The sequence below is a fragment of the Lissotriton vulgaris genome, chromosome 1_1, assembly GCF_964263255.1.
Source record: "Lissotriton vulgaris chromosome 1_1, aLisVul1.2, whole genome shotgun sequence".
Lineage (NCBI taxonomy): Eukaryota > Metazoa > Chordata > Amphibia > Caudata > Salamandridae > Lissotriton > Lissotriton vulgaris.
The window spans coordinates 759978232-759990330 of record NC_141685.1 but is presented as its reverse complement, the minus strand read 5'-3'; positions in this window follow the sequence as shown (position 1 = coordinate 759990330).

The following is a 12099-nucleotide window of genomic DNA, read 5'->3' as shown; positions in this document are numbered from 1 at the left end:
GAAGACACTGTTGAAAGGATAGATAACGTTGCAGCGACTCCAGAGTCGGAGGCAGGGCACTCCGTCGGAGCCAAGGGTAAACCCACTGGCGGAGTCCCTACCCCCCTGTGGGGCCCGAAGGCGCACCAAGGAAGAAGGAAAAGCAAGATAGGCCTGCAGGGCCCTGCAGTAGTCCTCCATCTGAAGTCGAGTCGCCCCAACACCCGGAAAAGGGGGATATGCGGGGTCAGACTCCTGGAGACCAGTGTCCGGCAAAGACCGGGAACTGTGGGCCCCCTGACATGATGTTGACGTGAAGCCGACAACTTCTGCGACTTCCGTTTGTGCTTATCTGAAATAGGCAAATGACGCCAACCGTCCCGGGACCTGCCCGGAACAGGAGCGTCCTCAACAAATAATGTTCTTGAATGAAACAGTTCAACAAACAACTTGTCTTGGATTAGCCAGGAATGAAGATTTGAATACACCTCGGGCGCCAGCACCATCACACACTGAGGATAACATAACATCAGAAAAAAAGCTTACAGTAGATGACATTTTGAAAAGCAATAGATCAGACCCCGATTGGAAGGAATAGTTGGTTTGGCCAGTAGACACTAATAACTGTCAAGAAAGATTATTGGGTAAAACTAAAGGATTTAGTATTAATAGGCCAGATCTATGTTCTGTGCAAAGACAACACCCAGGTGTAGTGACATCAAACAGTGTTGGGAAGTTATGCCTCGATTGGCTACAAACCGCAACACTCACACAGAACAACAACACTTATCCTTACTTACAGGGGATGTGGACCTACGGGATTTTTTATTATGTCCTAGGAAACCATGTCGCAAACGTTTCTAGTATGCTATCTACAATGAGATTTGGAAGATTTCGCAGAAGGCCACGGAAAGATTAAGAGAAATAGATCGTATAAATCTAGAGAAAGCTCTAGCAGTGGTCGATAATGGGTTAACAACATTAACCTCCAGGATATAGTCACTGAGCAACATTATATCTTCTGCTATCAAGTTTCTATTGTGCTATCTACAATGAGATTTGGAAGATTTCACAACTGGAGGCCCCGGAAAGATTACGAGAAATTGATCGTATTAATCTAGTGAAAGCTCTAGCGGTGTTCGATAATGGGTTAACAACTAACATCCAGGATATATTCGCTGGGCAACATTGTATCTTCTGCCATCGATGTACTAGAACAAGATTTGTCTATATTACAACACGGGCACTCACAATTATGTTCTATTATGTTACTAAGCTGGACACTGCAATCTTTGCGCGCAGGCTATGATGCATGGTGTTTCATAAACAGCACCTCCCTGTTTTCCTCATACAATCTGACAAAAAAAACGATAGAAATGGCACAGAGAGGAGCATAATATACCATGCTGCGCATTGAAAAACTGGACAGAATAGCATTCACAGTGGCAGAATCACCGTCCACAGAATGGTTAATCCATGGCCACATAACTCTTTCGGTCACAACCTTTCAATTCTAATATTGCCTAGAACGAATGCAGGAAGGCAGATATGAAGAAATGGATAGGGAATTCATCAAGGAATCTTGGAAATTACCATACAGATTTGAATGCCAGAGTGGGGAAAAAGAAGTGTTACTAAGCGGTACTAACTACGAGAATACCTTAAGTGGATCACTTATATGCCAGGATATAATGCTTAATGGGGCCTGTAATGGTTCAGTAGCAAATTTGTCCTGTCACTCAGAGAGTGCCCCAGCTGCTGTGATCACTCCAGTATTCAGACTATTTTCGAATTCAGACTACTGTTGGAGGACTGCCGCTGATCCATTTTTTCTAATAGCAGGTATCCTGACTGTCGTGTTTCTGCTATGCAATGGACGTCCCAGTCACCAAGGAGATGGAAACAGTACTCTTGGAGAGAAAATACTGTGATCGCATTGGTACAACTTCTAGGCACACCTCGCATAAGGGAACAAAGTGCTTCTTGGTTCTTGTCGTTTACACTAGTCTGGATGGACTGCATCTTACCTGTTGTCCCATGCCTGTTTTGTGGAGAAGAATGCGTGTTTAATCTCTGTCTGACACTCCCATCATGTGCGCGACTAGATGTTGCCGCTTTACTGGACCCAATAACGGCCCATGTTTTGCAGTGTCCCCAGCATTTTCCCTTGTTGATGTCGGCATTCTTAGAGCCACCGCAGGTAACATCAGCGCCTGTTGGTATAGACACTGGCTCCTCTTCTGACACCCAGGCCTTGGATTGGCACAGGCTGCCCCAGCACTGGCTGTGGACAATACGGAAATCATCTGTGTTCAATAGACATAATCTGTGAGGTGTTATAGTGACCACCAACTGCGGAAGCAAGCAATGAGAATGTCGCGTCTACCAGCCAGGACACAAACATTTGACTCATTTGGCCCGTCATGTGCTGGGAAGAAATTCGGCTTTTGAAAAACAAACCAGAAAAATTTAAACTATCAAAAATGGACATTCCTTTCACGCCTGTATGGCTTTCAAAATGCTTGTAGTAGTTCGGACTATACCTACGGACATACTAGAGCAGTAGCCTATCTGTCAATTTTTAATACTTTCCCTTTTTAAGAATTTTCTTTTTAGATTTTTAGGGAAAACATTTTTAAAGACGTTTTGAACACAATAAGAAACTAATGTTTATATATTTGCGTACGAGTATCTAGAACACCTAGTAGTGCGTGCAGAATTTCAAACTATGTCATCCATTCGGAAGAGGAGTGGGTGTTATATTCCATATAGGTACTATAATATAGGCCTTAGTAAACTTGTTTTGCTTTTACTTAACTCCTGAGGCTTGAGCCGGGAGGTTGTTTGTTTTAATATTGTGCTCCCCCTTTGTCACGAATTTCCCGTGTGTCCTCTCCCTCCCCCCTGCACTGAATCAATAGTGTTTGTTGGTTTTAATGACACACTAGCGCCGAACTTTGAAATTATTATTTGCTGAACTCTAGCAAATAAACTGCATACTTGCCTGCCCTGGGGACGCGGTCGACTCTATGACCGGTATCAGGCAGGACTAGGATAGTTGGAGAGTCAGGCAGCGGCCATCTTTGTGAGAGCTCGCGCTGCACGTCGCGCTACCGAGCGCTTAAAGCCAGGACAGGTTCGCGGAAATCCCTGATTGCTTTTACTTAACTCCTGAGGCTTGAGCCGGGAGGTTGTTTGTTTTAATATTGTGCTCCGCGTTTGTCACAAATTTCCCGTGTGTCCTCTCCCTCCCCCCTGCACTGAATCAATAGTGTTTGTTGGTTTTAATGACACACTAGCGCCGAACTTTGAAATTATTATTTGCTGAACTCTAGCAAATAAACTGCATACTTGCCTGCCCTGGGGACGCGGTCGACTCTATGACCGGTATCAGGCAGGACTAGGATAGTTGGAGAGTCAGGCAGCGGCCATCTTTGTGAGGGCTCGCGCTGCACGTCGCGCTACCGAACGCTTAAAACCAGACGTTCATGGCTCCGCGCAGCGGACGCGCATTGCGGGCGCGCCGATCGCGCGCCGGAGTCAAGCCAGAGTTCTGCCCGTCTGCGCCCGTCCGCGATCGACCGGGACGCGGGGCAGGACACCCTGGACCCAATTACTTAGCTCTTGTAACTAACAGGACAAACTCTCAACAGCGAATCCATTACACACGCGCTACTCTACTAGAAATAGGTAAGACCCCTATCAAACCATGTTGGCACTCCGCGGACCCTAACGCGCTACCACCACAATGCACCACATGTAATCATCCATTGCAGACTGTCCCCAACTGCAATTCCCACGTGCCTAATCTAAAACTGATGCTATTAAACTGCAGATCCATGATAAAACATAAATTGGAACTAAGTGATCTACTACAGAAACAAGACTTTGACGTTCTGTTTCTTACTGAAACTTGGTTAGAGGAATCATCATCCCCCGATATACTAGAGACAGTTCCGTTGAATTACAGCTTACTGAGAATCGACAGACCCAAACAGCGGGGCGGAGGTCTTGCAATGATTTTCAAAAAGGAATTGGAATGCACCCTCACTAATAAAGCCATTATTAATAGTGAAAGTGGAACATTCTCTATAAAAGTGAATCCGTCAATGACCATTATTGGTCTTCTCATTTATCGGCCCCCGGGCAATGCTACCCCTTTCTGTAACCAGCTCATAGAAACAGCCACGCAATTAGCCATAAAATATAACAACTTTATGATTCTAGGTGACCTGAATCTTCATTTCGAAGACACTAATGCTAAGGAAGCCCAATTACTCAAGACAGCTCTCCACGCACTGGGAATAACACTGCTTTCTACTTTTCCCACACATCAACATGGTCACCTTTTGGACCCTGTCTTTGCCACCTGGGAAGGTGTCGAAATACATCCCCCGTCCCAATAATTTGGTCTGATCACTACATGATTACTTTTAACATACCTACTAATAAGACTACGAATAGTGTGAACAAACCCTTGTACACTAAGCGTCGTAACTGGAAAAATTACACCCCTGAACGTTTTATCAACGAATTAAAAACTCATCCCCCACCAACAGGACAATCCCTACAAGATACCTGGAACAATTATGAACTATGGCTGAGCATGGCACTAGACAAAATTGCCCCATGGACTTCCAAGCCCCCAGTCAGGAGAACAAAATCTGAACCTTGGTTCTCAGAAAAATTAAAAACAGCCAAAGCCCGCTGCAAAGCGATTGAAAGAAAATGGAGAAAAAATTATTCTACTGAACTTAAGGAAACCTATAAACTGGAACTAAAATCTTACCAGAGATTAATAAGAGAGGAAAAAAGTCTCTTTTATCAGAGCAGAATCGAAGAAGCCACCAATCCAACAAAAGAACTATTCCGGATCTATAAGGAACTTACAGATACCTCTAGATTAGAGACCCAGGACACATACTCAAACAATTTATGCGAACAAATAGCGGATTTCTTTGTCAAAAAAGTAGAGAAAATTCACGCCACCTTTCCCATCCCCTCTACATCCGGAAAGGAAACGTCCCCCTCTCAAAAAACCTTCCTCACCCAATTTAACACACCTGACAAAGAAATCCTGTCTAGCATAATCAATAGTATCCACTCTGGCTCCCCTAATGATGTGTGTCCTCTAGAAAAAAGCAAGGACATCATGGACCATACCCTCATGGATCAAATAAGTCAGATGATAACCCTCTCTTTTAAAGAATGCTATGTTCCGGAAGCTTGGAAAACTGCTCAAGTTATCCCTCTCAAAAAAAAACCCAACATCCCGGTTACCCAATTTCAAAATCTTTGGCCAATCTCCCTCTTGCCACAATGTGCCAAGATAATCGAAAAAGTAATAAATAAACAACTGATGGCTTTTTTAGAATCAGAAAACGTACTCCATCCTACTCAATCCGGCTTTAGATCTAACTATTCCACGGAATCAGCTGTTTTGTATTCCACGGAATACATCCGCAAGATGGTGGACGAGGGTGAGACAGCAGCGTTGGTCATGCTAGACTTAAGCGCAGCTTTTGACACTGTGCTACATGCCACGCTGCTGTCCCGACTCTCAGACATCGGAGTAAAAGACCATGCTCTGGCGTGGATTAAATCTTTCCTTACGAAAAGATCTTTTCAGATACACTGCCCACCCTTTAAATCATCTTCTCGCGACGTGAGCTATGGGGTTCCACAGGGCTCCAGTTTGAGCCCCACACTGTTCAATATCTATATGGAGCCCCTGGCTCAGGTCGTAGAGAACTTTGGGGTGGGCATTGTCAGCTACGCCGATGACACCCAGCTCATGTTTAAGCTCACTCCTGACACCGAGAAATATGCCTCCAATTTCTCGGAATGCATGGCTGCTGTCGCCAGGTGGATGGATAACAACTGCCTCCGGCTGAATGGAGATAAAACAGAGGTGTTGGTAGTAGGAAATAAAACCTCTCTATGGTCGCAGGCGTGGTGGCCCACAACATTGGGCGATTTTCCACACCCTGTTGAAAAGGTGAAAAACCTTGGGATTATGATCGACTCTGATTTGTCAGGAAAATCCGAAGTTAACAAAATAATAGGCAAATGCATCGGTACGCTAAGAATCTTAAGAAAAATCATTGATCTCATCCCTACTGAAGCTAGAAAAACTATCGTACATGCGCTTATTACACCTCATTTGGACTATGGGAATGTTCTCCTATTAGGACTGAACCAAAAACATCTTCACCAGCTTCAATGCTTACAAAATGCGGCCGCTCGCATGGTACTGGGCCTTCCCAAAAGAACATCTGCCAAGGGGGCCTTGTCCAAATTGCACTGGCTCCCTGTTAGGGAAATAATCAAATTCAAGAGCCTTTGCTATGCCCATAAAATTGCCCATAACAAAGGTCCCACCTATCTAAGAGATCTTCTGACTATCCATCGCCCAACCAGAGACCTTAGGTCCTCAGGAATGTCACAATTTAAAATCCCACGTGTCCACAGAGCGAAAGTAGGCGGCCGTTCTTTTCGCTACCTTGGAGTAAAACATTGGAATGCTCTACCTGTTCATTTAAGAATGGAACCCTCAGAGACTCTTTTCAGAACCAAACTAAAAACCCACCTCTTTCCTCAATAATTGTTTTCTCTGACCGCCCCTTATCTATTCTCTGTGAGTTTTGTTGGCAATTAGCGCGGGGATACACAGTTGTGCAGCCATGCGCTTTACAAATCTTTTATTATTATTATTATTATTATGTTACCCTTCACTTATATTCTCTTCCTACATTACACTTGTCACGGTTTACAGGGACTGACTTTTTACCTAGATATTACTCGATTCAGAACGCAGGCTTTCTCTAGTTCGAAATCTCCTACATTATGCATGAGGGTTCTTGGAAGCACAGCAGGACTGCCATCTCCTGTATAAAAATCTAAGTACAAAGTTAATACCGGACATCATCCTTAGGCCGAGACAGTAATACAGCAAGGTAGGACCCCTGGGGAGACCTATGGGTATATATACATCACATCATGCTAAGATAGCTAGAGGAGATAGAGACTTCCCGGCCGACACACTGACCAGAGACGCTGAGGTTCCTGCATGCAGACTCTCCAGCTCGCAGTGGTCTAACACCCCTTGCGGGGTGTCCAGCTCAAGACCAGAACGGGGTCCCACAGTCTCACTTCAGGTAATGGGGCTGACTGAATCCCAGAGGAATTCTTGGCTTAACTGCTACACCCATGCTAGGTACAATCAGGTACATCTAGTTAGGGAGGCATCGTAGGAGTATGCATCTTTTATCAGTTGTTTTAAATACTTGAATATATTCATGATTTTAGTAAGATGGTAGAACTATACCATCCTTTTACCTTTATAATACTGTTAATCATTTACATCTTATACTGTTTAACGGTTGTTGCAGCACATCTATTCTACGCCAGAATAACAACTGTTCAATAAATGATTATTGAAATCGACTAGCTTGTTTAATTCGGTGTATCTCTCTGAGACAGCCTAAGTAAGCACGAGTGACTGAGCGAAAGGCAGTATAGTGTTTCCACGGGCCTGAAGGATCAGGGTTGTCATGTTCGATGGTGCCATAAACTATTCTCCCCTGTATACTTTTTATAGGAACTACACAGCACAATGTCACATTCTTATGGTCAACCGCTATGTCCAATCACTGAAGTGCAATGAAAGCATGCCATCAATCTCTTTATAAATATGTGGATTTGTCTCAAGCATACACCTCATCACAAACAAACAGAAGTGCTGTCATGCCCGGCAGTGGTAAGCACGCTCTCTAAAGCTGGTCAATTCTGATCCATAGGGAGTACTTTGCAGCTGATAAAGGTCACCAGATAGTCCTTCAGCTGAGAGGGAAGGAGCATGTAGGGGTGTTCATACCCAGGGGTCTTCAGAACAGGTGCTTTGCCTAGTGCCTGTTTTGGATATTCAAATACCTTTGGTTAGTCCTCAAGACAAATAACTTTCTTTGACTGCTTTTGGAGGTTAGCGCTGTCAAGAAGACAGCTATCATACCTTAGTTGGTCTACATGTCCCAGCAGTGAATCGGCCACATTACAACGCATGCAATACATCGAATGCCATTCCAACGCGGTCATTACAACAACCATGTTGTTACATCGCATGTCATTCCAACGCATGTCGTTGCAACGACTTGCTGTAGGGGGGGTGCTGGATTTTGGAATAGTAAAATTTACTATTCCAACACCAGTCTGTGCAACATTAGGGAAGGTGTTGGATTTTAAATCCACTACTTTCTGCCCCCTACAACAAGTCGTTCTAACAACTTGCATTGTAATGGTATGCGATGTAACAACGCAGTTGTTGTAATAACCACGTTGTAATGGCATACAATTCATCGCATACATTGTAAACAATGTTTCCCCCCAGCAGTAACAAATGCGACCAATGAAGTGTTTCACCTGAGTTTTGGTAGTGGGAACCCCCACCCACAAATCCAGCACTGCTTTGATTTTCCCCTCCATGTGCCTAACCTAATACCAGATGGACCAAGAAGATCTGACCAGTCTGACCCTTGACTGCCTTGTCAGTATGCACCCCATGCTTCACAGACAAGAGTTTAAAGGTGTGTTGCATGACCTTCTTGCATTGCTCAATACATCAGTATCATCGAGGTAATCCAGATAAAAGGCCTGTAAGCCAGGTAGCACATGTACCCCAGTCTCTACAAGGTAACTGATGCATTCTTCAACCCTAAGGACATTACTTTAAATTGGTAGAGGTCACAGTAACATGGCCTTTTTTTGCTACAGAAGTTAGGGCGACTTGTCAGCTGCCACTGGTAAAATTAAAATGCCTGAAGTAACTATGCTGCCTACTAGTATGGTTGTCATGCGACTCCTACACCTTGTAGTCCTTTGTCTTATGTAAGATTTCCTATACAGTGATTTGCACAAGTATGATTGATTGTCTCTGTGTAATATGTACAGCTCTGCCCAGAATCCTGTTCCCACCACAGCCACTATGTATATAAATGTATCTGCTTTAGCTGTATATATATTTATTAGTCTTCAATTGGAGTGTTTGTATTTACTTATCGTTATATTGTACCCTAGAACTTTTTCTGTAATTCTTGTTTTTGCACATTGAATTGGAGTGTTGTTTTTTTATCACTGTTAAACTGTGCCCTTTAACAACTCCTGTAATCCTGTCTCTGCACATGTAAAGCGCTCGATACCTCTCGCAGGAAGGAGAGGACGCCACGGATCCCAACACCATGGCCCTGGACACGGGTCGTGGCTTAAGGCGAGTATCTAAGGGGATCATTTTGGTGGGGGTGGTGGGGAGGCGCGGGGATATAGTGCATACGTGTGTTGTTTTGTCTTTGTACCTCTGTGATTCCCTCATGCCTTTTTTCTCCCTCATGTCCCGTCATCCGGTGGTGGTTGCACCCATCTAAAAGAGTCCATAGAAAACCAGCGTTAATCCCAGACATGTTATTTTTCCTTTCTTTTTCCTTCTGTTGATTCTACCCTGCAACCCAGGACGAGAGAGAAGCCATGTAATCCCTGCTACCTCAAGACCCTGAGAGGCCAAAAAAAGAGCCCGAAGAAACAGTGAAGGGACTTGTTCTAAGCCCACTGGTTGTTTCTTTTCTTAAGACATTTATGTTGCCTTGGTCAAGACTGCTGTTCACCCAAAACGGGATCAAAAAGACAGGATGAAAAAAGCATTTAAAACCTGTTCTTGACGTGTCCCTTGGTCCCTTCTGCCCCACAGTCCACCCCAAACCCTTACACACTCGTTATTCAGAAATTAGTGTGTGCTTTTGCCTGAAAAGTTAAGGCCATGACCACAGGGCCCAGAAGGGACCAGTTTCAATGTACATTGCTTGCATCCTTAAGAAACATAAGCAGTATGGTTTAAAAAGACCACATTCGTGAATACACAGCCGCTGTACACATTTTGTTTTCCAATTCCCTCATAACGTAGGTATTTCAGTACCCCCATGAATAGGGCACTTTCCCACCCAGGGAAAGCAATGCTGTTCAAAGAAAGACAAGAAAACAAAAGTAGAGCTTCACTGGTAAACACTGTAAAGTGGCTCTAATATGTTTAGGCATGAATAAATCAATCTGGCACCTTGCAACCACTCTGTCTTGCTTTAGTTATTTTCCATATTTTTAATGTTTTATTTCTCTCCACCTCGAGGCTGCACTTAGAAATTGAAAAATGTCATAAAAAATTCCAGCAAAAGTGTTTTTCTTCATTGGATCCATTTCACAGGGGAGCAAATAAACAAAAGGAGGAAAGAGAAGGTAATACCTGTTTCTTGAAGCCTGTTTTCACTAAATGAGGACAAGCAAGACAGAAAGAGAGGGAATAGGGGGAACAAAGAGAGGGGGCTGGGCAGCAGCCAGCGGCAGGAGAACTGGACACTGTCCTAGTCTACTCTGGGCATGAAGGAAAAGACAGAGTCCTGCCTTTTCAGTCTCTGCCTGGTCCGCCAGTCCACAAAAGCGGAGCCTTAACTAGTGACCTTGGTGATTTCTGCCGTTCGGGTGGCATTTTAAAAATAAGAAAGTAGGGGAACGGTCTCTATGAGATTTAAGAAGTTGGGCCACGCTGTACCCAGTCAATCCCGCCCACTTCGACCACTGGTGCAGCCTTTAGGGCTGTAAGGCCTGCTAGAGGGGTGACAACCATGCCACAGGAAGTGTTGGTGGGCATGGCACACAGAAATGCGTGCCATGTTGACTTTTTAGTTTGGTCTGCATTGTCAGGGTGGGGGTGTTATGGTGAGGCGTCTCCGAGGGTGGCATAATACATGCTGCAGCCCTCAGAGGCCCTCTCTGGCCGCAAGGTCCGTGGTACCAGGGGTTCCTTTCACAAGGGACTTGCATGTGTCCCCAAACTGTGCCAATTGTGGAGACAAAGGTAGTGTTGGGAAAGAACACAGGCACTGGAAATTAGCAGGGACCCAGGGCACCCTCAGTCAAGTTGGCATCATGTATCGGGCAAAAATTTAGGTGATAACCATGCAAAAAAAAAGGACACTTTCTTACAAGTACCATTCATTGTTCAGACTCCTGACTCATATCAGTGAGGAACACATCATGTACATGAAGGGCCTATAATATAATGGGTGACTCTTGTTATATGAATTCTAAGAGACACAGATTCCCCATGAGCCCACTGAAAGGAGAAAACTAATTCAATCCCATCTGTTCCTGCCACAGTAAATTATCAGCCTCACTTCTAGGATATTATTATTACTTTTAGGCTTGTCTTGGGGTACCTTATTTTGGTTCCCTGTGTTTTTATCTGAAATAACGTTTCTTCAGGTACAGGACACCTTCGGGGTCTGTACTAGAATGCCAAAAATATTGCAAATATCTTGCTGCCTTCCTTCAAACACATATCATGCTGTATTACTGGGGAGAACCCCTGCCCCTTCTCTACAGGTTGTCCCTCGTGGCTATGCAGCACTGTACTATTTTTATTCATGGAGGAATATCTACTAACACCTCACACACTCTTCAGATTCGCAACCAAGGATCTGGACGTGCTCAGGGTAAAGTCAATTGACACACGCAATTCGCTGTCCCTTTGCCTAGCTGTCAGCCTCATCAACGGATGCCGCAGGCTTAGCCGTTCCTCCTTAAAGGCACCTTGCAGATTTCTTGAATCTGGGATTTAAGGAGCCGGGTGTCTGACTTATTCAGAGTGAGGCTTGCCAGTGCAGATCAAAAATGACCGCCTCTTTACCACGTAAGGATTCACACACATCTGACCCAGTCCTGCCACTACTCCTGTACTGGTTCTCTGTGATCTAACAGGGATACATGTGAACAGTCCCGAAGGGACAGTCTGGGGCAGAAGAGATGAACTCCTGGCTGGCTGAGCCACAAATGTTCTCGAAATAAAGAAAAGACGACAGTTTTAATTGGCAATAAAGCGCGGAGTTTAATACACTTGCTAGCAAGTTAAGGGTCAGACAGCTCGCAGACCTGTAAGCTGAACCTCAGAATACAATGGAACGGGCAGATTTTTATATACCTTTTAAAGGCAAATACGTCACATGCATAAATATTGATAGATCATTCTAGCATGGAATCATTGGCAAAAAAGGTAATACTATTCTATAAAAATAACTGATCACA